The 25,557-nt window shown below is 40.9% G+C and overlaps 1 protein-coding gene across 4 annotated transcripts in view; it reads right to left on the bottom strand.

Moving 5' to 3' along the window:
• Positions 1–25,557, bottom strand: part of LYRM4 (LYR motif containing 4) — a 146,232-nt gene that overhangs the window by 69,495 nt on the left and 51,180 nt on the right. Inside the window, exons 3-4 of one of the 4 annotated variants that reach the window (XR_012157341.1) lie at positions 7,225–7,360; positions 6,418–6,540 (exon numbers count right to left, since the gene is read on the bottom strand). The exons of 2 other annotated variants lie outside the window; for them this stretch is intronic. The gene's annotated coding sequence lies outside the window, so the exon portion shown is untranslated. The remainder of the gene's footprint in view (positions 1–6,417; positions 6,541–7,224; positions 7,361–25,557) is intronic. One more of the 4 variants, XR_012157342.1, reaches the window with a different exon arrangement.

Genomic DNA, 25,557 nt, shown 5'->3' with positions numbered 1-25,557 from the left:
ATTAAGTATAACTGGTGAAAAGCAGCAACACCCATTGTTTTTGCTGAGTTGTGGGTTTTCCCTTCCCTCCCACAGTATAAGATAACAAAATACAGTTCAGTATGGATACTAAATACTGGCTGGAAATACAGTTTGGAATAATATTCAAAGTGAAATGAAGATAGTCAGATCTAATAATTGCTGACTCTTAGAACTATTCAATATGGAATTTGATGTTTAGTTTTAAACAAGATTACAAAATTGGAAAGATTTTCTATTTCAATTTTTTAATAAGAGGTTTAAATCTTTGAAAAGTGAAAATAAACCAGGAGATTAAAAGCTGAAAATATGAATAAAACCCACAAAACATATTTTATGTTATATAAATTTAGGATGTTAAATCTGTCTTTTATTTCTATTTTGCTGGGAGTATTTTTCAGGACTTCTTAAAACATTTGAAGATGTATTTATATGGCTATTTTGTAAGATTTTTTTCACCGTTTAATTTAATGTAATACTTTAAATTGATAAATACAATTTATACAAATTATACATGCACACAGACACAGATAAGGCCTAAAAACAACATATAAATGAAAAATCAAATGGGTATGTAACAAGTAAATGATAAATGTTAATCATAAATGGACAAAGTAGGCTAGGCCAAGAAAGGAAAAATATTTAACAAATGAAAGCAAGAATGAAAAATTATGTTGCAGATGCACCCTATCTCCTTCCTGTCTTTTTGGTCTGCATGTTGCCTATTCAAAATTGTTAGCTGGCTGTCTATATAAACAAATAATTTATAATAATTTTCAAAAAACAATTATTCCTCAGTTTCCTCAATTATTCCTTCCTTTCATCCTCTGTTCCTAAAATTTATCCATATATCATATATTGAACTGTGTACAAAATTGTAGATGTGATTGATGATAAAGGAAAAATGTAGAGTGACATCCTCAAGAAGTTTCTGTAGCTTGAAATGGAATTACCTATTTTTAAGACAGGGAATATCTCTGCAAATTGGTAGAATCCTTCAATCTGGAGGAACTTTTTAAGGATGGACACTTGATTAGTGACTTTTGTCATGGCTCCACAAACCAGCTGCTTTTTTTATTTCCCACCACCACCACAGCAAACAAGTTCATAAATCTATCAGAATTAGTAGCTTCCTCTGTGGAACATTTTCTACAATGTTGAATTAAAAGGCTGATGGACCAGTATGACTGCAAAGTGAAACCAAAATCAATAACAGGACACAAAGTATAAGTAACACTTGGCCTCAGCAGTAAGCTCAGTTACTTCTCTCGTATCCCTGTGCAGCCTCTCAGTTTGATTACTGACTTCTTTTCCCATGCATGAATGACTAAATTTACAACTTGATATAGAGACCACGTTTGACAGTTTGCAAGCGGATTTATTACTCATGGAAAAAATTCATCAGTCCAATTCCTCTTTGAAATAACTAATAATTCAAGTCTCTGACATCAGAACCATCTGACCCAATATAATCTTGTTGAGATCATAGCCCTGAACTATTAAATTGTAATTTATCACTAGTCAACACAGAGCACTGATTACTGCAACTTGTAGGAGAGTCTGAGGGAAGATGGAAAGTAATTGTAAAATAAATAAATACTTTTTATCATTCCAACTTAAATATATTTGTTTAAACAGGGGTGGAACAAATATGCACAATGAGAAGGAAATTCCTACTGTTATTTCAGGAATGCTCTACAACTATTACTTATGGTGTTTATGTGGACGTAGACCAGTTTAGATAGGATATTAACTATTGCTCTCTAGTTTGTTCTTTGCTTTAATGTTTTAAGTTAATTTGGTATTCTTGAAAGGTGCTTTACATCCCTGGGGACTGACGTCCTCTTTTTATTCACAGAATAATTAGACTACTGGCAGTAGCATCGTAAATTATTCACATTATCCTGACAATGTATTTATAAATCTGATCTGGAGGAACCAACTCTCAGTGTGAGAGGTGAAATTAGTTTTTATGCTTGATAATTAATCATACTTAGTTTTTATATAGCTCTTTTATTTCTTTATTTTTAAGTATTTAAGTAGAAAATTTGAAATTGACATTTCAAAAGGTCAGTGAAAAACATGAAATTAAAACCTCCAATCCGTTTTTTTGTTGCTTACTGAGCATGCACTTTGAAATGCCAGGAGAAAAGTGTATGTGTTTGCGTGACTTATTTCACTGAGGTAGGGCCTGGCTGGAGCTAGCTGGCTTGTTCTTGGGAAAAGGCAGCAACCATGCCAATATAGCCCTGGCTGTGACAGTGATGTGGGCATTGAAAAGGCTACAATATCAACTTGCTTAGCTTTTCAAAGGCATCCTGGAACTGCTATAATGTATACATAAATTCCATAAAGCTGTAGGGTCCCAGCTGGCATCTTCTCTAGTAGTTTCAGTAGAATGAATGGTGAGTTGGGTGGAAAAAGATGGATTCTGAACCCCAAACTCCTGGGCTGCAATATGTGGTAGGGGTGACCTGATGAATCTACTGGTACATAACACCAGTGCTTAGATAGTGAATACATGTTATGTACTTTGGCATTTATTATAGCAGGCACTTGGTTATACAGAAGTTACGGTTGCAGAATAGTTTCATTAGAACACTTTCCCTTCCTCCCTCACTAATAACTTTCATAAATATTCACCATTTTAGCTGAAATTTTTCAGATTTGATCTGTTCTCAAAGTAATATTTTTTTCCTCAGGAAGTCTAAGCAAGATCCATTCATTCATTTCCAAGTACAGCAAGAACAAAAAGCAAACAACAGAAGAACACTTTTCCCATTTAAAAAAGTTTGCAACCACACTTTCTTTAAAAAAAAAAAGAAGAAAAAAGAGGACTATAGCAATTATGGTTGAAATATGAAACTTGACATGTATACAGATCCTCCCTGAGAACTAGTTAAAGGTCAGTTGAATGTATTACCCTTTGTTATTAATAGGTACTATAGAATATACTGGATGCGCAATGTGGGCAAATTAATACAGCTGCAGCTATCTTTAAAAAAAAACCAGGAAGTTCTAGAAGTTCAGTACGTGATCTTGATACCTTGATGTGGTATTTTTAACACTAGCTTTTTTCAATGTAATTACATATAAGGGGGAGAGAAGTTTCCATTTAAGTTTATTTGATTACATGACAATAAAGGGACACTGTCAACTTGAAATCAGTTTTTTAAAAACTTAAAAGCCATACCACACCTGGCCCTTAAGTTGTCCTGCCAATTTTTAAAATAATTTTTTTTTTAAAGTTTCTGTCTCAGCTGTTGCTGTGTGAAAGATCCACATAACAACACAGGAAGCCAGCTGAATGAGACTGAAAACAAAATACTATCAAACGCAGAAAGAAAAACATTAAAAAAAAAGAATATTTTTCTTTAACCTCTGTTATTGGAATAGTCACAAAGGTAAAAAAAACAGTCAGAAATCTGATTTAAGTTAATGCTGTTGCTTTAACATTTTTGTTAATCAGTATTTATCTATAAACTTAATGCACAAAAGCCGCTGAAATACCCTCTCCATGCTCTTGGCAACTGTGTTTACTCACATTGCCACCAGGTGCCAAGCTACAAGGTTACTTTCTGAACACTACCGCTAATAAGATGACATGATTATAATATTTAATGTCACCAGTATACATAGTAGACACTGACAATTTAAGTGTATTCTGCTTTTATATGTCTACATTTGGTAACATACCAGTAAGACAGGTGACTCAAGAGTCAAAGCCCATTATTCACCACCTGTACAAACCATGACATCATGCAACATCATGCAAATCAAGACTTGATCCTGCACACAGTCTTAAAAAATGCCAGTCTAAACGATAATCCCCTGTATTAAGCTAAATTTCATACTTCAAGTTTTCTACAGAAATGAGTCCTCTTCCCCCCTTTATTCCTATCATAGAAAAGTGTGTCATATTAACTTTTTCCAATACTTAAAACTCATCTGTTAAATCTCCCCTTTAAAAGCATTTTAAGTGTACTCTAAATATAACTATACTGTAATTGTCAAACCCTTGAGTAAAGTTTCATTAATACTTCTGATCTGAATGCATTGCTGAGAAGAGCAGGTTTTAGCTCTGTACATCACTTTTAACAACCAGGTAGCGGATGATGCTTTTTTATGTGATTCCCAATGATTCTAGTAATCAGAGTCAGGTAGATTTAGGAGATTTTCAGATAAGTCACCAACAGGATGAAGATTACATCACTCCAGGGTGAATTCTGCTCCAAAAATTAAAAATTCTGCGCACAATATTTGAAAATTCTGCATATTTTATCTGTCAAAACAACACAATATAATCACGCCAATTTCAATTATTTTGGTAATTTATTTCAGAATACCTGGCAGCAAGGATGTCTGTAACAATACAGACAACAAGAGAGAGTCAGGAAATGTTTTTTGACAAACAAATTCCTTACTAGGCATATTAATACAGAACTCTGACTAATAATTCATTTAAACTACAATACAGAACTGTACTTCCCAGACCCCTCAGAAGCAGTGCAAAGGCTTGGGGGGAGGCGGGGTAACAAATGAACTGAGGGACAAGAAAGTAATTGCCGGAAGGAGTCTGGGTGTGAACTTGGAGGGTTGTTGGATGTGGGTGGGAGAAGTATAGAACAGGTTTTTCTTGGGCAGTGAGGGATTGTTAGGGAGCCTCCACCGTACAGACCTTGGCTGACCCTTAGCCTCTCTCATTTTGTCAGGCACATCTGCCCCTGTCCACGTGTCCCGGCACCCAGGGGTGCCAGAGGCTTCCCAAACGTGGGGGGACTGGGGACTCCCCACCCCCTTGAGGCCCTGCCCTTGCCCCTCCTCTCCCCCCCAGAAGCCCCTACCCGGCCAAGCTGGAAGCCTGCTGCTCCCACCTAGGGTGGGCCAAAAGTGTTGGCCTTAGAGCCGCAGCCCGGCCACGATAAGAGCTGTGCGGGCAGCTGTGGGGAGACGCGGTGGACCATCCACCTCCCCGGGGGGACGGGCGAGCAGCCCCTCGGGAGGTGGATGGTCTGCAGCTCCCCACAGTGCCTGCAGCGCATCTCTTTCTGTGGCTGGGCTGCGGCTCTGAGGTGTACCCCACCCACAGCCAGAGCTGTATGGGCAGCTGTGGGGAGCCGCTGTGGAATCACGGAGCCTCCACTTGCCCTGAGCCAGGCGGGGACACAGGGTGGGGGCTGTTCTCAGCCCCCTGCACAGCAGGCAGGTGGAGGATACGTGCACGGGGCTCCCACAACTACCCGAGCTCCCTGGCTGGGCTGCATGCTGGCCTGGCTGGGGCCTCGGAGGGGAAGAACGCAGGCCCAGCCGCAGAGAAAAGTGGGAGGGCCCTGGTTCCCCCCCCCCCCCCCGGTTCCATGCCCCTGCCTGCACCCCCCATCCCTATGTGTCCTTGCACCCGCACTCAGTCACCCCCCACCCCATCCCCATAACCCCTCTCGTATCCCCGTGTGTCCCTGCACCCCCATTCAGCCACCCTCTTCCCTGTCTAGAAACCCCCTCCCCCACATGGCCCTGCACTCCCACTCAGCCACCCTTCCCCCCATCCCCATGTGTCCTTGCACCTCCCTCCCTCCCTGTCCCCATTCAGCCTCTGCCCCAGACTGTGCCTACCCCCCACTAGCCCTTCTGAACCCCAGCTTGTGATCCAAAGCAGCCCCATGTGCGCCATGCTATCCATTCCCCCATATACCATGCCTTCTAATCGGCCCCATGGGCAGGGTGCTATGAGAAAGGCAGCCTCTTTCTCTTCCCTATCCCCAGCTGGGGCTGCTTCCATCTGGGAGAAGCTGCTCTCTGTTCTGGTACTACAGTGTCCCCGGCGGATGAAAGGAGGAACTGCAGCACCATTCCGACAATGTATTTTCTGTGGGGGAAAAAAATTCTGTGCGGGGCATGAATTATGTGCATGTGTAGTGGTGCAGAACTCCCGCAGTAGTATTACATTCAGCAGGACTAACAGAGCCTTCGAAAACTTGAAATAGCAAAGCTCAATGTTCATAAACAACCAACCCCATAAACTGACCAATGGCAGGATGAATCCCACGTCTAGCTCATTTCTGTGCTCTGGTTGTGTGAACAGCCCTAGCATGAAAAATAAATTCATTTTGCAATAGCCCTTCTGTATACAAACTAACTTTTTTCTTTAAAGTCCCATAACATCTATTCTCACCATACCCGGCTAGGTGCCTCAGCGTGCATGGTGCCGGATGATGTCAAAATCACCATGCAATTTTCCTGGGTCATGGAGTCAACCCCATGTATAACAGGTCTGATAAGTGGCTTTTTAATATTATATTGCGCTTTCCCCCCTAAATTTATTTTAAGAATATTTTATACGGTGTTGAATATGAAATAAATTAAAAGCTGTGCAATATAATAAAGAAAAATGCCACTTACCTAACCTCTCATAATGTAGTCTACAGAGTTCAGAGACGTCTGTCTCTTACCAGCATGCTACATGCTGGGCTGTCGGAGTAGACCAATGAACTAGTCATATGACAATGAAGAATGTCATGTAACCTAAAAGAAAAAGAAAATATAAAGGTCTTTAAAAAATAAAAAGAAGGTAAGAATAAGCTGTTGGGTTCTTGGGGTTGTTATAATAATTAAATTATAAATTAAAAATGAATTATAAGTTATAAATTTATACAACTGGGCATTCATCATAGATACATTACTGAAGTTGATATTTTAGCAATGTCATTTGTGGTTCACCTTGAATAATTCTACTTTTATTAGTCTAGTGTTTTATTTTTCCTTTTCGTGAAGCAGAAAAAAGGTTTATTCTCTAAATCAACACAATTCCTGCAACATTTTCTTAAGTGAGCTCCATTCACGAAGAGATGTTTTGCTAAATATGGCTATAAGTTTCCCAGTGATCAAAATAGCAAAACCAAGCAGTTTGATGACTGCATTACATTCATTTTTAATCCATCTACATCACATCTAAGGTGTCATCAAAATAAGGTGTCAAAAACAATTAAGCTGGGCTACCAAAAAAACTTAGTAAAAAAAATTGTAAATCTAAGTGTGTTCTGATCTGAAGGATTCTTTGTAGTGACCCCTTAACTCCTGGGGGAATTCTGTGCATCTGAAGATGCGCATAATTCATCTAAACAACAAGGAGTCTGGTGGCACCTTAAAGACTAACAAAGTTACAGATGCAGACATAAATATACTGACACATAAAGAGAAGGGAGTTACCTCACAAGTGGAGAACCAGCGTTGACAGGACCAATTCGATCAGGGTGGATGTAGTCCACTCCCAACAATAGATGAGGAGGTGTCAATTCCAGGAGAGGCAAAGCTGCTTCTGTAATTAGCCAGCCACTCCCAGTCCCTATTCAAGCCCAAATTAATGGTGTTAAATTTGCAAATGAATTTTAGTTCTGTTTTTCTTCTAAAAAGAAAAGGAGTACTTGTGGCACCTTAGAGACTAACCAATGTATTTGAACATGAGCTTTCGTGAGCTACAGCTCACTTCATCGGATGCATACCGTGGAAACTGCAGCAGACATTATATACACACAGAGATCATGAAACAATACCTCCTTCCACCCCACTGTCCTGCTGGTAATAGTTTATCTAAAGTGATCATCAAGTTGGGCCATTTCCAGCACAAATCCAGGTTTTCTCACCCTCCACCCCCCCCCCCCCACAAACTCACTCTCCTGCTGGTAACAGCCCATCCAAAGTGACAACTCTCTTCACAATGTGCATGATAATCAAGGTGGGCCATTTCCTGCACAAATCCAGGTTCTCTCACCAAATGGCCCAACTTGATGATCACTTTAGATAAGCTATTACCAGCAGGACAATGGGGTGGAAGGAGGTATTGTTTCATGATCTCTGTGTGTATATAATGTCTGCTGCAGTTTCCACGGTATGCATCCGATGAAGTGAGCTGTAGCTCACGAAAGCTCATGCTCAAATAAATTGGTTAGTCTCTAAGGTGCCACAAGTCCTCCTTTTCTTTTTGCGAATACAGACTAACACGGCTGTTACTCTGAAACCTGTTTTTCTTCTGTTTCTGAAGATTTTTCATTCAAATACAGCTACTTTCAAATCTGTTATAGAATGTCCAGGAAGATTGAAGTGTTCTCCCACTGGCTTTTGTGTGTTATCATTCCTGATGTCCGACTTGTGTCTATTTATTCTTATCCCCTGATAATGCATCTGTCCCTCATAATTTTGTTTTTTCCCAGCATAAAATACATTCTGCTCAAGAACAGATGCAGTTCTCCCTTTTGCCCAGCAGAGTCTGCTGTGGCACCAGGCCAGCCAGATGGATGAACAGAGATGGCTGTTCTGGCACCACAGCGGCCCCTGATGGGTAAAACTGTGCACTTCTTGGGCAGAATGTATTGGGGGGGGGGGGGGAATTCTATGCGTGCCCAATGCTGCAGAATTCCCCCAGGAGTAGAAGTTCATCACAGCATCCTGCCCGTGGAGCCAGGTTAAGACAGAGTGGGGAACACAGAGCTGCTAGGGGGTCACAGACTGGGGTTCAGAATGCATAGTAGGGGGATAGACTGGGGCTTGGTCTCAGGAGCTAGTGGGGTGACAGTATTGAGTCTGGGGACAAGGCGGGGGCTGCAGAGACCCATTGGGACGGGTGGGGTGGGGACAGGGGCAGATGTATCTGATTGACAGAGAGGCTTGGGGTTAGTTAGGGTCTGCATGGGCGAGGCTTCCCAATTCCCTAACGATCTCCCCCCCCACCCCCCCCAAAAAAATCTCCTCCCACCCACACCCACCATCCTCCAGGTTCACTCCCAAGCTTCTTCCCTCTCCCTCAGTTCCTCTGTTATCCCGGACCCCCCAAACCTTTGCAGTGCTTCTGACAGGTGCAGGAAATACAGCTCTGTATTGTAATTTAAACGAATTACTCAAAGTTCTGTATTAATATGCCTAGTCAAAAATCTATTTGTAAAAAAAAATAAATTACCAGAATCTTTTTTTTGGTCTGTATTGTTACAGACATACTTGCTGACAGATATTTTGAAATAAATTACCAAAATAATTGAAACTGGAATGTTTATATTGTGTTATTTTGACAAAATATGCAGAATTTTCAAATATTATGTGCAGAATTTTTATTTTTTTGGTGCAGAATTCCCCCAGGAGTACCCCTTTGACACTATTTATGTGTTCAAAGATGCCACAGTAAGAATTAAAATTTCATTTAGATAGTGTTCCAGCCTCAAAGGCTTGTGGGTGTCTAATACAATACAATAAATAAAATCTACCAATAAAAGACAACACGGCCCAATAGCTGCAGAAGAGAGGAGTGCAGGAAGAGACAGAAAACCATGTCTTGTCACATGCCCTAGACTGCTTTTTTCCATAAAAATTATGTATTGGAAAAACAAAAATCACACAATACAATATTCAACCATCTTGACAAACATGTATATAAAGTAACATTGAAAAATGTAATGTGCGGTATCGTTAGTGCTATAAAAACAAAGCTGTTGGGAGATCTGATTCAAGTTTGCCTTCTTAAGTATAGCCAAACCATGCTTTAATTGTATTCAATAATCGTGCTCCACAGGCCTCTAAAGCCCAAGACATCATTTGGCAAGATGTTAAAACCTACTACATTCCTTCCATCCATATTCTAACTTTGCTATAACCTGTTAGTTCCAACAAGGCAGGTCTGTCTGTCTGTCTTGTCTTTATTTCAATACTGTTCACGGGAACTAGAACAAAAATTAAGCAATCAGCAATTGTAAACAATGTTATTATGCAGGAAGAACCTCAAGGATCCAAAGATGTCATTGCACATCACACCAGCAGTCCCTGACTCTTTTTTTCATTTACACCAGCTGGAAACCCAGCTTCAATTGCCACTTAAATGCTAGAATTATGTTACTATTTCTACATGACATTACTTTTCGGTTTCCATCTTACATCTCTATATACTGTATTTTTAACACTCTCTAAACGCTCTGTGGTGTGAAGTCAGTTTTTTATTACTAGTTATTTTTGCTAAAGTACAAGCCAGAGGAATAACAAAGACAAGGTTTTAGTCTGCTAAGTAATTCTACAGAAATCCACATAAGTATTTCAGAATAAAACATTTTCCAGTATAAAGAAAAAGAATCACCATCTTGCTGCCATGTCCAACCAGAATGCAAATTCTTTCTACATTTTTCACTTCTAATGAACAGTGGGGAAATGTATTAATTGTTATACATAGTCACAAATTCCCTTAGAATAATTTGCTGCAGATCTGGGGCATAATCTGTGGCATACCCAATGACATCACTGGGAGCCAATGTTCCCTCTGATTTTTGACAGGCCGTGTGGGCAAAAAAAATTTTCTGTGCAAATTTTTGACAGGCTGTAGGCGCAAAACATTTCATCTGTGCAAATTGTTGTGCTTCTGTGCAAATTTTTGTGTGCACGGTGTTTCGCCGTGTGCACGGGGTTTAAGATCTGTGTGCACGCGCACAGCTTAGAGGGAACAGTGCTGGGAGCAGGAGGAGATCTCAAAACTAAGAAAAAATGAAAGCAGCTTGCTTCTTCCCTGGTCACAGAGGAACTACAATTGTCAGTTAAACAAAGTCTAGAATTAATGTATTAGTTAAAACCAAATCAGGATGAACTCTTAGAAAAAGTTTAGTCTAAAAGACATTTCTTTAAAACAAAAACAACCAACCTTCTCCCCTCCCCCAAAAAATCACAAATACTTAGTAGTTACATAATACATCTTCACAAACATTTATTAAGCCTTAATGCACCCTGTGAAATAGGTGTGAAAAGTGTTATCCCCATTTTACAAAGACAGCAACTGAGACAGAGTACAAATGACTTGTTCAACATCACAGAAGTCTGGTAAAACTGAGATGAAAACTTGGGTGGTCAGAATTCCAGTCCTTCTTTTGACTACATCACCTGGCATAAATAAGTGTATCCAATACAATCATTTCAAGTAGCAAGAGCTTCCCCTGGGGGAAGAGGGAGGAATTCAGTGGCAGGGAAATTGCATCAGTTTGAGATCCATAACACTAGCTTAATTTTATCAAAGCTAGTTAAGTGGTTTTCATCCCCAAAGGATGAATACTTTCCACTATTATGTTCTTCGCATTTATTTTTTAGCAATGATAATTGTGTTCTGTGCATCTATTATTTTATGTTGGCATTTAGCATAGGTTGCTTCAAGAATATGACCACTGGGTGTATATGGATTCCAGAATTCCTAATAAAAAGACAGAAGACTGTGCCATGGGCCACCTGAGCCACTGGGGGAGAGGGTGGGAGGGGAATAAAACAGAGAATCAAGAGACATGTTAAATGGAAAAATTATTACCAAAAAAACAAACACAGAACTACTTTACCAATTTCTTGACTGCAGCAGGAAGGGCCTTGAAAGAAATACATTCAGATGAGGAAGGACCACAAGCAAATGATGACCTCGATTTTACAAACTGCCAAAGCCTTTGCCAATACTCAGGAAGTGGTGCAGTAAATTTAAAGCACACAGGTATTGATGCTCACCGATTCTTCCCTTTGTATAGATAAAATACATATGACCATTCAATAAGGTGCATTATATTGGCCAGATTTATTGTCCAAAAATACTACTGTGGAAAATGTGTCTCTGTTTAGTTGATATGGACTCCAGATTAAATAAAACCAACCAGGAAGTCATTATCCACTGTAATTTTTCAAGATTTGGTTTTAGAAAATGATGACTAAAAAAACAGAGAAAATGTCCAGGTAGGTTTCTTTAAAGTGACTTAGAATTCATGTGGTGTTCATGCTTTCCTCTTATATCACTACATATTTATGCTTTCTTTGGTTAACTTCTTGGTGGCCCATAGTAGAAGGGAGGCAAAGTAGCCTGTGTGGCTACACACTATGGGAAAGATAGAATGCAAACAGTAACTGACACTGCTTAATTTTTTTCCTGGAACTTTCTTTTACATATGAATTTCACTGCTAATTAATCCACTGATTTATCCCTAAATATATGCAGTCACAATCCAAATAAACCTTTCCTCCCCACTCCCCAAAGTTACTATTTGCAAATATAACCACAAATAAACGTGGATGAGTAAAAAACAACAACCAGAAACCAAAAATCTGAATTCAACTCAAAGTACTAAAAGTGGACTATGATTTCTATAAGATGTGCATTTCTAAAAAATGATCACAAACTTCAGTTTGCAACAGTATTCTGTAGAGTTTTTATTATGAATATGTGTTTTCTACAACATGAGTTTTGGAAACAGCATCTCAGCACGATTATAATCACAGGTTTCTGGACATAACAGACCATAGGAATATTGATGTCAAATGTGTCATCATGTTAGACTCCTCTTCTCAAGGTCTGAATCTCCCCAAGTATGTTGCTGCCCTGTTAGGTCCACAAACAATATAAATGTCGCCTGAAGACATAAACTGGGAAAAAACTGCCAACTGGATTGAGGCAGATGTGGCTTTATCAGGTCTTATAGGCCTTTGTCTCTTAGAGCAGTGTTCTCTGAACCTGAGTTCTTGGGTCTGTTTTCTAAGACTTGACTTAAGGAATAATAAGATTGTGCTTTCCTAAAGAGAAGAAAGGGGAGCAGACTACTTCAACAACTGTGTCCACTAATAGTACAGTAACTCCTCGCTTAACGTTGTAGTTATGTTCCTGAAAAATGCGACTTTAAGCGAAACGATGTTAAGTGAATCCAATTTCCCCGTAAGAATTAATGTACATGGGGGGGTTAGGTTCCAGGGAAATTTTTTTCACCAGACAAAAATATATATATATATCTACACACACACACACACACACACATACAGTATAAGTTTTAAACAAACAATTTAATACTGTACACAGCAATGACGACTGTGAAGCTTGGTTGAGGTGGTGAAGTTAGAGGGTGGAAGAGGGTGGGATATTTCCCAGGGAATGCCTTGCTGATAAATGATGAACTAGCATTCGGCTGAGCCCTCAAGAGTTAACACATTGTTGTTAATGTAGCCTCACACTCTACAAGACAGCACAAATGGAGGGAGGGGAGACAGCATAGCAGAGACACACACCTTCTGTGGGGGGGGGGGGCATTGTCCCTTTAAGTACGTTGACACCACATTCTAAGTACATAGCCTTTAAAAAGATCAGGAAGTTGAGACAGCAGCTGCGGCCAGCTCTCTCCCTCCTGAGCCCTGTAGTGTCTCCCACCTGCTCTATATGGAGAAGGAGTAAACGGGGGGCAGAAGTAGGGGGAAGGGGACACCCTGACATTAGTCCCCCTCTTCTCCCCTCCCCTGCACAGCAAGCAGGGGGCCCCCGGGAGCAGCTCCAAGGCAGAGGGCAGGAGCAGCACATGGCAGTGGGGGGAGGGACAGCTGAACTGCCAACAATTGGTAGGTTGCTGGGCAGCTGCTGCACAGAGAACTTAGGGGAGTGGGGAGCTGATACAGGGGCTGCCGGTCCACCCTGGTTCCTAGCCCCCACCAGCTAGCTCCAACAGACTGCTCTTCCTGCAAGCAGTGGACAAAACAGGCGGCTGCCAAACAAAGTTATAAGGGAACATGTTCCCTAATTGATCAGCAACTTAACAACGAAACAGTGTTAACTGGGATGACTAAGTGAGGAGTTACCGTACTACCATTTTCCACTCTTGGGTATTGTGTCTTTTCAGGCTTGAGCTAAGATGATTAGAGGAGGGAAAATTTTGGAGGAAAACAGAAAAAGAAAAGGCTGACCATACTAAGGGGCTCGGGGTGAATTAATACACAGCACAAACTGAAGAAAGAAGAAAACAATGCCAAATCTGAGGGAAATAGGTACAATGATTTAGGCGTGTGGACAGGGCAGAAAAAGTAGCTCCTTTAGGCATGCAATACTTGAAGATGCAGATTTTTCTGAGTTTGAGTAGGAGCAGAGAGATGCATTAAAGCAGATGGAATTTTCACAATTTCATTTGCATTCCACCTTTAAATTGATCAAAGGGTGAATTATGATCCCATGGAAGACAAACAAAATTCCAGTGGACTTCTATAGGACTTGAATTTAGCCGTCCTTTCACCAGTCCAATGTTCAATTTTATTTTACTATTTGGTACAACTGCACTTGATTCTTTTAACAAGAGGATTGCTCCCATAACAAAGATAATTTAAATGAGCTCAAATTATGTATAGCAATTTTCCTAATTTTGATTTATACTGACTGGCCTGTTAATCAATAAGCAACAATCAAGCAATATAGTGCCTGTATTACATTCATTTTTAATCTGAAGATACGATATTTTTAAAGGAAGATTCAATTTACCAAAATCAAGAGGTCAAAAACACAGTTCATCAAAATATTTAGTTGGGACTCTACCAAATATTTAATATTATTTACTTCAAAAGCATTTTTACCTCAAGGGCTCATTGGAGTGAGTTCTCTGAATTGGTCTTAAATTATCAGGAATGCTACTGAAATGAACAATTAATGAATCTGCATAATAGCACTGGAGGTCCAAAGGTCTCTGAGCTTCTAGCAGTATAAAATACACAAATATGGGTGCTAGTAACACTGGCTTCTAATGGTGTGGGCTAAGTAGTTTAAGTATAAGATTGAAACACTAATGGTCACTGAAACCACAGACTGAAATCTAGACGGGCTCTATTTAGCCTTTCCTTTTCTTAAGGAAGATAGGTGGAATTCCCTTCAGTTTATCACATGAGGACTTTTGGATGGGGCCTTAAAAACTAAGATCCCATCTTCATTATATAAACAGGAAAAATCCCATGACACATTTAATAAAAGTAAGAATTTGCTCCCAGTGACTTTGGCTAAATTATCCTCTTTCCCAAGGGCCATGAAGGTTGATATATATTTTACTCCTGAGGGAATTCTGCACCACTGCACAATGCAGAATTTTGCAGAAATTAATGTGCGCACAGAATTCCGGCCCCCCCCCCCCAATGGATGGCAGAGATGTTGGCCGCTTATAGGGACTGCTGGACCCATCAGAGCCCAGCTCACAAACAGAAGACAAGGCTGGGGGGAGGGAGCTGGAGGGTTCCCAGCAGCTGCAGTACCCAGCATGCCCAGAAGTAAGGAGGCGGAGTGCGCAAGAAACTCCATGCAAACCTAGAACCCAGCATCAGGCTCTCTCCCCCTCTGGATCCCTAGGATCTAGGAAGGTAGGGGTGAGAGTCTGTGGGCCAGAAGGGGGCCTTGCAGCAGGCCTCTGGGGGTAGAGAGTATGAGTATGTGGGCTGGGGGGCCCCCTGCAGCTGGGTCGGGGGTGAGAATGTCTAGGGGGGAGGGGCGCGGCTGAGCTCTGAGGGGGAGGGTGTTTTAGTGTCTGGGCTGGCAAGGGCCCCATGGCTGGGCTCTGGGGAGAGGGAGGGACGTGAGTGTCTGCACTGGGGGTGAGGGGTGCGGGCAGCTGGGCTCTGGGTGTGTGAATGTCTGCCCCTGGCTGCGCTCGGGGGAGGGGGGTAAGGGGCAGAGGAACAGGAACTGGGGTTGCCGTAGGGGTTTCTTTAACTCTCTACTGATGGGGGAATTTTTGTGTGTGTCTGTATTGTTACAGCCATACGTGTTGACTGGTATTTTGAAATAAATAACCAAAATAATTGAAACTGGTGTGATTATATAGTGTTATTTTGACAAATAAAATTTGCAGAATTTTAAAATACTGTATGCAGAATTTTAATTATTTTTTGGCACAGAATTCCCACAGGAATAATATTTGTATTAAGATAAGGGGTTGTATTCCTTTATGGGTTTGAATTTAATTGTGAGAATACCTAGAGCGTGGACAGGCTTTTGAAAATACTGAATCCAAGCAAATAAAACAAATAATTGGTAGGTAGCCTTCCACGTAAAGGGAGGATGTGTTTCATTGATATTATAATTGTATAATGCTTTGGGAATTTTCAGAATAAAATGATATACATATGTAAGTTGTTATGATTGGGATGCAACAGTCAATCTATCTTTATTGTTAAAACTTCTTTTAGCATATACTTAGGAACTAACCAAACTACCTGAAAGAAGATGTACAAGCAAGATACTGAGATATTGAGCTCTCAGGTGCAGAGGCTAGGTTTAGATTTTTTACATTTGTAACGTTATTGACATGAACTGTGACCATATAGATCATTGTTGCAACCAGGGTCCTACGGTTGCACCAGATCTTGTGCAGAGGAGGCCAAGTGGGATGTCTATGGAAAAGTTGTAGTTTGCTGGTTATGATTATGCTGTCTGTATCATTTTTGTATTTGAAGTTATGAATATTGACTACATACTTGTATCTTAATGTGTTTGATTCTAAGTAGCCTCAGTGAAGCATTTGGTTAGCTTCTTGAGAAAGGACTATTCTCAGTAAGTGCCCAATCAAGAAACACTTAACTGACAATGGACTTTGGGAGACACCAACCCACATCTGAGCTTTCCTAGGAACATTCAAACTAACATGTAAACATGTAAACAACAAAAAAAAACTGCAAAAAACTGAATCATTCATAGACATGTGACTTGCCCAAGTGGCTACAAACTCCATCTTGTTGCTGTGACTTTGCACAGAAGAACAAAGGGAATTCCACCCACAAGAAAGAAAATATAAAAGGCCCTGGAAGCCTCTCCATTTTGTCTTTAGCTGGCTTAAGAGATGGCCTTTCCACCCCAAAGAGATGCCAGAAAGAAACTGGAACAAAGGACAGTAACTATGGGGTGTGAGTGATTGCTGGCCCCAACTAGGAGTCCAGTCTGTGAAAGAAGCTGATTGGAACATTTCTGGGGGTGAGATTTCATCTGTATTCAGTTTCCTACTGTATTAGGCTTAGACTTGCGCATTTTTGTTTTATTTTGCTTGGTAACTTCCTTTGTTCTGTCTGTTATTACTTGGAACCACTTAAATCCTACTTTTTATATTTAATAAAATCACTTTTGCTTATTATTGAATCCAGAGTTAGTGACTAACACCCGGGGGAGCAAACAGCTGTGCATATCTCTCTCTCAGGGTTATAGAGGGCAGACAATTTCTGAGTTACTCTGTTTAAAGCTTATACAGAGTAAAAACGGATTTATTCAGGGTTTGGACCCCATTGGGAACTGGGTGTGTCTGGGTGCTGGAGACAGGAGTACTTGCTAAGCTGTTTTCAGTTAAGTCTGCAGCTTTGCGGGACATGGTTCAGACCTGGGTCTGTGTTTGCAGCAGGCTCAACAAGGCAGGGTTCTGAAGTCCCAAGCTGGCAGGGAAAATGGGCTCAAAGGTAGTCTCAGCACATCAGGTGACAGTCCCAAGGGGCTCTCTGTGACTGAACCCGTCACAAAATTTGGTGTCCAAAGTTGGGTTCCTAAATCCTTATTTAGAAATTTAAATAAGTGGCCTAATTTTCAGAAGTGCTGAGTGGTTTTCATTCAGATCAAACATTAGCCACAGCTAGCTTCAGAATAATGGACAAATGCATCATCTGAAACCCTGTAAGATGGCTGAAGGAAGGGTCCCATTAGGAAACTATTTAAAACAATATGTGCTAAATAGCATCTTAATCAAGTAATTTGTTTAGCTTAACAAAGGACAACGTGACTGATATTTTTATGGTTAATACTGCAAAAGATCTTTTATCTGGCACTTCACCAACTGGCAAGCTCTATAAACCGGCATTTCTGATCTGCACTGAAAGTCCGGTTTACAGTGCGGTTGGTGTGGGGCTGGCAGGGAGCTGGAACGTGGGAGGGGCTGCGTGGTGCACTCTTGGAGGAAGTTTGGGTCCGGGAGGGGGCTTGGGAGGGGCTCTGGGTGCCGGATGGGGGGGGCGGGGGCTCACCTCCAGAGGTTCCTCACAAGCAGCTCCCCATCTCTGCTGTTGCTGGCGGAGGCACAGCCAGGTGGCTCTGAGGGCATGCTGCCTCCGTCCCCTCTCCCTGAGTGGTGAGTCTGCGGCTTCCAGCCCATTGGCCAGGAACTGCGGCCAACAGGAGCTGCAGAGGGCAGGGCCTGCAGATGGAGGCAGCATGCCTGCTTGCAGAGTCACCTGTCTCCACCTCCGCCAGCAGCACCAGGGATGGGAAGCCGCTTGCAGGGAGCCACCAGAGAGAAGCGCCCTCCACATCCACACCCTAGCCCCTTCCCATGCCCCAAGCCCCCTCCCGGACCCAAACTCCCTCCAAGCCCGTGCCCTGCAGCCCCTCTGTGACTTATTGACATGAACTGTGACCGTATAGATCATTGTTGCAACCAAGGTCCTATAGTTGCACCAAATATTGTACAAAGGTTGTCAAGTAATGTGTCTGTGAAAAGGTTATAATTTGCTGGTTATGATTATGATATCTGTTATGATTATGCATATATCATTTTTGTATTTGAAGTTATAAATATTGGCTATGTACTTGTGTTTCAATGTGTTTGATTCTAAGTAGCACCAGTGAAGCATTTGGCCATCTTATTGAGAAGGGACTCTTCAGATTAAGTGCCCAATCAAGAAACACTTAACTGACAATGGACCTTGGGAGACTCCAATTCACATATGAGGAGCCTCCCTGGGAACGTTCAAGGTATCATGTAAGCAATGGCTGCTCTACATGTAAAGAACTGAGTCATGCATGGACATGTGACTTGCCCATGTGACTCCAAACTCCACCTGGCTGCTGTGATTTTCCACAGTAAGAACAAAGGGATGTCCTTCCACATGGCAGAGGATATAAACGGCCCTGAAAATCCATCCATTTTTTCTTCAATCCTGTTTCTTACCTCTGGAGGAACTTTGCTACGCTGAAGCTCTGAACAATGAACTAAATGACCCATCCAAGACGTGGATGTACTCCAAAGACTTCATTTGTGCCTGCAGTTTATTCCATCACTGCTACAAGCCTGAACCAAGAACTTTGCCATTACTGTACGTAATTGACTCCATTTAACCAATTTTAACTCTCATCTATACTTTTCTTTTTATGAATAAATCTTTTGATTTTAGATTCTAAAGGATCGGCAACAGCGTGATTTGTGGATAAGATCTGATTTGTATATTGACTTGGGTCTGGGGCTTGGTCCTTTGGGATTGGGAGAACCTTTTTTTCACTGGGGTATTGGTTTTCATAACCAGTCATTCCCATAAGGAGCAGTGCTGGTGGTGATACTGGGAAACTGGAGCGCCTAAGGGAATTGCTTGTGTGACTTATGGTTAGTCAATAGGGTAAAACCAAAGTCCTCTCTGTTTGGCTGGTTTGGTGTGCCTTAATAGTAAAGGAAACCCAGCCTTGGGCTGTAACTGCCCTGCTCTAAGCCATTGGTTCTGAATTGATACTCTCAGTTGTGTCCCACCAGAGGCCGCATTGTTACACCCTCCCACACCCTGCACCGTGGCCACCTCTTCCCCCTCCCTTCAAACCCCTCTCTCTGAGTTAATCGGCATTTTTAATTTACCGGCACCCCCTCGTTCCCCCAGCATGCCCATTTAAAAAGCTTTTATTGTATGTAGTCCAAATGGATTTTTCAACATTCAGGTTAACTTTAGAATGACCTGATTCAGCCACAGGGAAAACTGCTTTGGAAAATGTGAGTTCTTTATCCTACACTGCTATAATCTCAATACTGAACTTTTGAAGTGCAGAATCAATCAAAAATGTTAATTTAAATAGAAATTCTGTCACAGCAATGCTTAATTATTAAATTCGCAAAGCAACAACTTGATCATCTGCCACACTGATTCAGGGCAACCTTAACGTATCTTAGACTCCAACCACAGCAGGGTTCCAAATCAACCTTCTTGAAGTTTTTTGGGTCAGTAGCATCCTTTCATCTTGGGGACATACTGCTTTCACTAGTCGTATCACATCTCTGCTACCAAAAATGAGTATCCCAAGTAGCAACTGGAATTATAAATTAAAATGTGTATGCCATAAATAAAGAGCAATAAAGAGTTATTGATCAGGAGTGACCTCAAGATGCTTGTAACTTGGCTGGCAGAAACTTCAAACACAGTGAAAGTGATGCTTTTGATCACTGGAAGTTCATCCAACATGCAGACACTGCAGTGCACTTTGTACCAGTAGGGTATGATGCGTGACCAAGAGTGTGGGACAAGAATAATTTTAAAAAGTGCATGGGAGGGTGAAGAGAAATAATAAGCAATAGAGAAATAGGGTGAAAAAATGACAAATAAGTGTGCTCTTTCGTTACTATTCACAAAAGTATGATGCAGTGGTGCAAGCAAAAACCTCCATTTTAAATTTCAAAACTGCATACTCAGAATCCTGATGTAACACAGGGAGATTTTAACAGATAAAGGGTGCAGTTAGGGGAGGACAGATTGCAGGCATTTTGGATCAAGGATTGTATTTGTAAAACATCTTTGTATGATGCCTAGAAGAATGGGAGACTGATATTTCATTGAAGGTCCCAAGTGCTACTGTAATAAAATAATCATAATCTAAAGCAAATACTGTATTTTAAAAAATCTCTGGTTTCAGAGTAACAGCCGTGTTAGTCTGTATTCGCAAAAAGAAAAGGAGTACTTGTGGCACCTTAGAGACTAACCAATTTATTTGAGCATGAGCTTTCGTGAGCTACAGCTCACTTCATCGGATGCATACTGTGGAAACTGCAGAAGACATTATATACACAGAGACCATGAAACAATACCTCCTCCCACCCCACTCTTCTGCTGGTAATAGCTTATCTAAAGTGACCATCAAGTTGAGCCATTTCCAGCACAAATCCAGGTTTTCTCACCCTCCGCCCCCCCCCCCCAAACTCACTCTCCTGCTGGTAATAGCCCATCCAAAGTGACCACTCTCTTTAAAATGTGTATGATAATCAAGGTGGGCCATTTCCAGCACAAATCCAGGTTTTCTCACCCCCCCACCCCCCTCCAAAAACCACACACACAAACTCACTCTCCTGCTGGTAATAGCTTATCCAAAGTGATCACTCTCCTCACAATGTGTATGAAAATCAAGGTGGGCCAAACTGACCTTGGATGAGCTATTGCTAGCAGGAGAGTGAGTGTGTGTGTGGAGGGGGGGGGTGAGAAAACCTGGATTTGTGCTTGAAATGGCCCACCTTAATTATCATGCACATTGTAGGGAGAGTGGTCACTTCGGATGAGCTATTACCAGCAGGAGAGTGAGTTTGTGTGTGGGGGGGAGGTGAGAAAACCTGTATTTGTGCTGGAAATGGCCCACCTTGATTATCATGCACATTGTAGGGAGAGTGGTTACTTTGGATGAGCTATTACCAGCAGGAGAGTGAGTCTGTGTGTGTATGGGGGTGGGGGGGTGAGAGAACCTGGATTTGTGCTGGAAATGGCCCACCTTGATTATCATGCACATTGTAGGGAGAGTGGTCGCTTTGGATAAGCTATTACCAGCAGGAGAATGAGTTTTTGTGTGTGTGTTTTTTTTTTTTAAAAAAAGGGGGGGGGGTGAGAAAACCTGTATTTGTGCTGGAAATGGCCCACCTTGATTTTCATACACATTGTGAGGAGAGTGGTCACTTTGGATAAGCTATTACCAGCAGGAGAGTGAGTTTGTGTGTGTGGTTTTTGGAGGGGGGTGGGGGAGTGAGAAAACCTGGATTTGTGCTGGAAATGGCCCACCTTGATTTTCATACACATTTTAAAGAGAGTGGTCACTTTGGATGGGCTATTACCAGCAGGAGACTGAGTTTGTGTGTGTGTGGGGGGGGGGGGGAGGGTGAGAAAACCTGGATTTGTGCTGGAAATGGCTCAACTTGATGATCACTTTAGATAAGCTATTACCAGCAGGACAGTGGGGTGGGAGGAGGTATTGTTTCATGGTCTCTGTGTATATAATGTCTTCTGCAGTCTCCACAGTATGCATCCATGAAGTGAGCTGTAGCTCACGAAAGCTCATGCTCAAATAAATTGGTTAGTCTCTAAGGTGCCACAAGTACTCCTTTTCTTTTTTTAAAAAAATCTCTGCAATAGATGAAAAAAGCTGGCTACAACGTGGGCAGCCTCTCACACAACACTGCATGTTACCCAGATCAACCAAATCTGTATTTTTATTTAAGACCAAATGTTTGAGGAAGGAGAGGAGTAAGTTGCATCTGGGAATTAGGATCCAAGCAACAGTGTCCAAATTACGGACACAATAGTAGCTATAAACAAAAATAAGTGAAACCAAATTCATGTTAACACTTATATATCAATTTACAGTTGTATAACATATGCGAAGAGCAATGATCACAGTGTTTCTGTGTACCCATTTATTCATTGCAATGGTTTATGCCCAGATTAATATTCTACTAGTAGATTCATGAATGTCACACGTAAACTTGCATTCCACAGGACAAGAAATATCAGATTTATTATTCTATTCAAGAATCCAGGCTGGGCATGGATAGAAATAATTTACAGAAACAGGACAACCACGTATGTCTCAATATGCAGAAGAATGTGAAAGACATTATTATTTTACCTGGTTTCCCATGACTATGCCATCCTCCAGAGTCTTACAAAAACTCTTGAAATATCTGTCAATTTGCTACCCTCAGAGAGTCAAACCAACATGAGATGAACCAAGCCCTTTGTGTTTAGAAATAACATCCTTTACTTAAGAACTTAAAGGCTGGATCCAGTGCTTAAAGGTTGGACCAGAATTAAAGAAAGGAAATAAAAGTCTCCAGTTATTCTACAAGAAGTCTAACTAAAGCTTTTATTTTTTCAGCTGAAAAGGATTCAGGAAAGCATCACTGTAAAAGCATTTTAAATGAGAGGCAAATGGCATTTAAAACAGCTTCATTTCCTATTTGGGGTGGACTTGAGAGACGAGGGAAGGGAGTATGTAGGAAGGAGTGTGGCTGAAGAGAGAAATAAAAGCACAGTAGCTGGCACTTCTGTGCAATAATATTACCAGCCTGCTGAGAGCAATTACAATAACACAGACAGCACTCGCTTTATTGTGACCTTATTGAATTAACTTTGAGGGGAAAAAACCCTGAGATTCAGCAGGGAATTTATTAGAAAATTTTAATGCCAACTTAACTTTGATCCAAAGGCCTCAATATTAAAGGTCATATCTATTACTATACTGTGGGAAACTTTGGGTCTCTTTGCTCCTGTGTTCTACCTTTCCTATCCTTGTTTTCTTTTATAAAAATACGTCAGAACTCTCCCTCCCTCTCTCTAAGTTTAATAACACTTTTATATTAGAAACACGGTATCACTGTCTGTGTTTTACAGTAAGAGTCAGGAAGTAAAAAAAAGTCTAATTTTTACCATTTCAAACGAAATCTTAAGCAAGCAAGCAGCAAATAAGGATTGAAAAAATTAAGAAACTAAATGAACACGTTCAGTACTCTGAATTCATTATTGCTATTTTGGTACACAATTTAAAAAAAAATTCAAATAAATTAACAGGACACAAATAATGAACCATATTCTACCAGTACTCACAGTAAACTATCACATATCACTTGTGTCAAACCCCTGTTGACTTCAGTAGGAATGGTAAATGCTCTGCACTGAACCTAAAGATCAACCCCTTTATCTGGTAAACTGGTACAATTACCTCTCCCCCTCGCCGCTCCCAAAAAAAGGGGGGAATAGGTATGCTTAAAGTCTGTGGATAGGAGTTTTTCAAAGGTTTGGAACGAGAACTGTCTTTTTGTTCTGTGTCTGTACAGCGTCCAGCACAATGGGATTCTTGTCCATGACTGGGGCTCTTAAGTGCTACTGTCATGCAAATAAATAGTATCACCTCCCACAACATCATGATGGGAGCTGCAGGTACTCAGAACCGCTCTCAGGTCATTCATGTATTGGGCTGCTTACATGTTACCCCCTAGAACTACTGCTGATAGATCTGCAGGGCTGATGGGTATTTACTTGAAACGAAAATACTCAGCTTTTCAGCCCGAGAGTATGGGGGGGAGAGAGAGAGAGAGAGATGTTCTGTGCTTTTATTAATGGGTATAAAAAGGTGTGAGAAACAAGAAGCCTGCTGTTACACTGTGCTGCTCCATTCAAGTGAGAGTGTGCATTAATAAAGTGGGAAATGGTGGCAAACTTACTAAGAAAAGGGTAAAATGTGCAAGTGCCTAAGTGATTTAGGAACTTAAATATCATTAACTCTCAATGTTACTTGGGCTCCTAAGTGCCCAAGTCACTGTTGAAAGTGGGACTTATACATTTCTGAAAATTTCACTCAAAAGCATGAAGCACCAATACTGGATGAGTACCAGCGTACTGCTTCTAGCAGACTTTGGGGCAAGAGACTCACGCTCACTTTTTAGCCTGCAAACCGCTATGCAATGATATTTGTTACAGGTCCTCATTTCTCAGCAGCCTCTGTGTCATCTCTTAATACAATAAAAAAAACACAGGTCCAAACACAATGTTTCTTAACCTAACTCAGGCTTCAAAACATTTTAATACATCAGGAACAGAAACCATTGTTATTATTTAGGCCGTGCCTATACTGTACTGAAAAACCTGCTTGCTGAACTGGCTTAAAACGAAGTTCAGGCTACTTTGATTTTAAACATGGTTTTGGTGGCCAGTGTGTGAAACACTGTTTTTAAACTCAATTTAAATAAGATTTCACCTTCTTCATTTGAGTCAGACAAAGCAGGTTTAATCTAAATTAGTCTCATGTTTAATCTGAGTCAATCTGAAGGGTTTAACATGTTTCAAACCAATTTGGCAAAGACTACTTGAGCCCTACTGTGAACATAGGTCCTCATTTTCCAACTAAGAGATGCATGCCTTTGACTCTAGATCTGCTTTCTCCACACAAGGTCCCCACAACACATCCTTCTGTACAGTCAAGGAATGTACATAATCTGCAATGATACATTAAATGTCAGCTCCTTTGCTTTCTGATTTGCTTTACTCTTGATAAAAAGATTGATTAAACATCTAGGTTTTAATGGGTTTTGACTTAGTAACCACTGTAATTTAGTTCCTTTGAAGGCTGTCTTGCCAATGTCCTCTCATTTGAAGACAGATTCTTTTTATTCACTACTTTGAACATTTGTGTAAAAGTACAAGCGGCCAGCAGAATGGCTGCCAGAATAGTAAACTGAACTTTACAAGATTTTTACCATTTAGTCTTATGTTCTTTATGCTATTTAACAGCCTATTTTGATAGTAGAAACCTTTTAACTTTATAGTACATAACAGTAAAATCTCTTGCTCTCCCTAGAGTGGGTTTTGTGTGTCATTCTTTAGAGAGCTAGAAGAGAATATGAAATACAGGAACTGGAGTCCCAGTTTTCACATTGATTCAATCATGATAGGTGGAACATGCCAGGTCTCCACAATAATATTCAGTTCACTGAGATGGCAGCTGTCTTGTCATTTTGGTTGTCCTTTTTCATATGTTCAAACTAGTAAATAAAAAGAATCTATCTAGAACCAATATTTTTCAAATGAGAGAACCTTGGTGTTACACTTCAGGATCTTGAGGAACTAAAATTGCAGTGGCTACTCAGTCAAAGACCATTAAAGCCTGGGGGACCTGTTCCTGTATCACTGAAATCAGTGGGAGCTCTGCCACGGATTTCCATAGATGCAGGAACAAGCTTTGGATGTTTAATCAAACCTTCCCATCCCCCAGGACTGAACCTC

Source organism: Lepidochelys kempii, chromosome 2 (genome assembly GCF_965140265.1).
Source record: "Lepidochelys kempii isolate rLepKem1 chromosome 2, rLepKem1.hap2, whole genome shotgun sequence".
Lineage (NCBI taxonomy): Eukaryota > Metazoa > Chordata > Testudines > Cheloniidae > Lepidochelys > Lepidochelys kempii.
The sequence above is the reverse complement of the archived record's forward strand: the minus strand, read 5'-3'. Positions and strand labels throughout refer to the sequence as shown.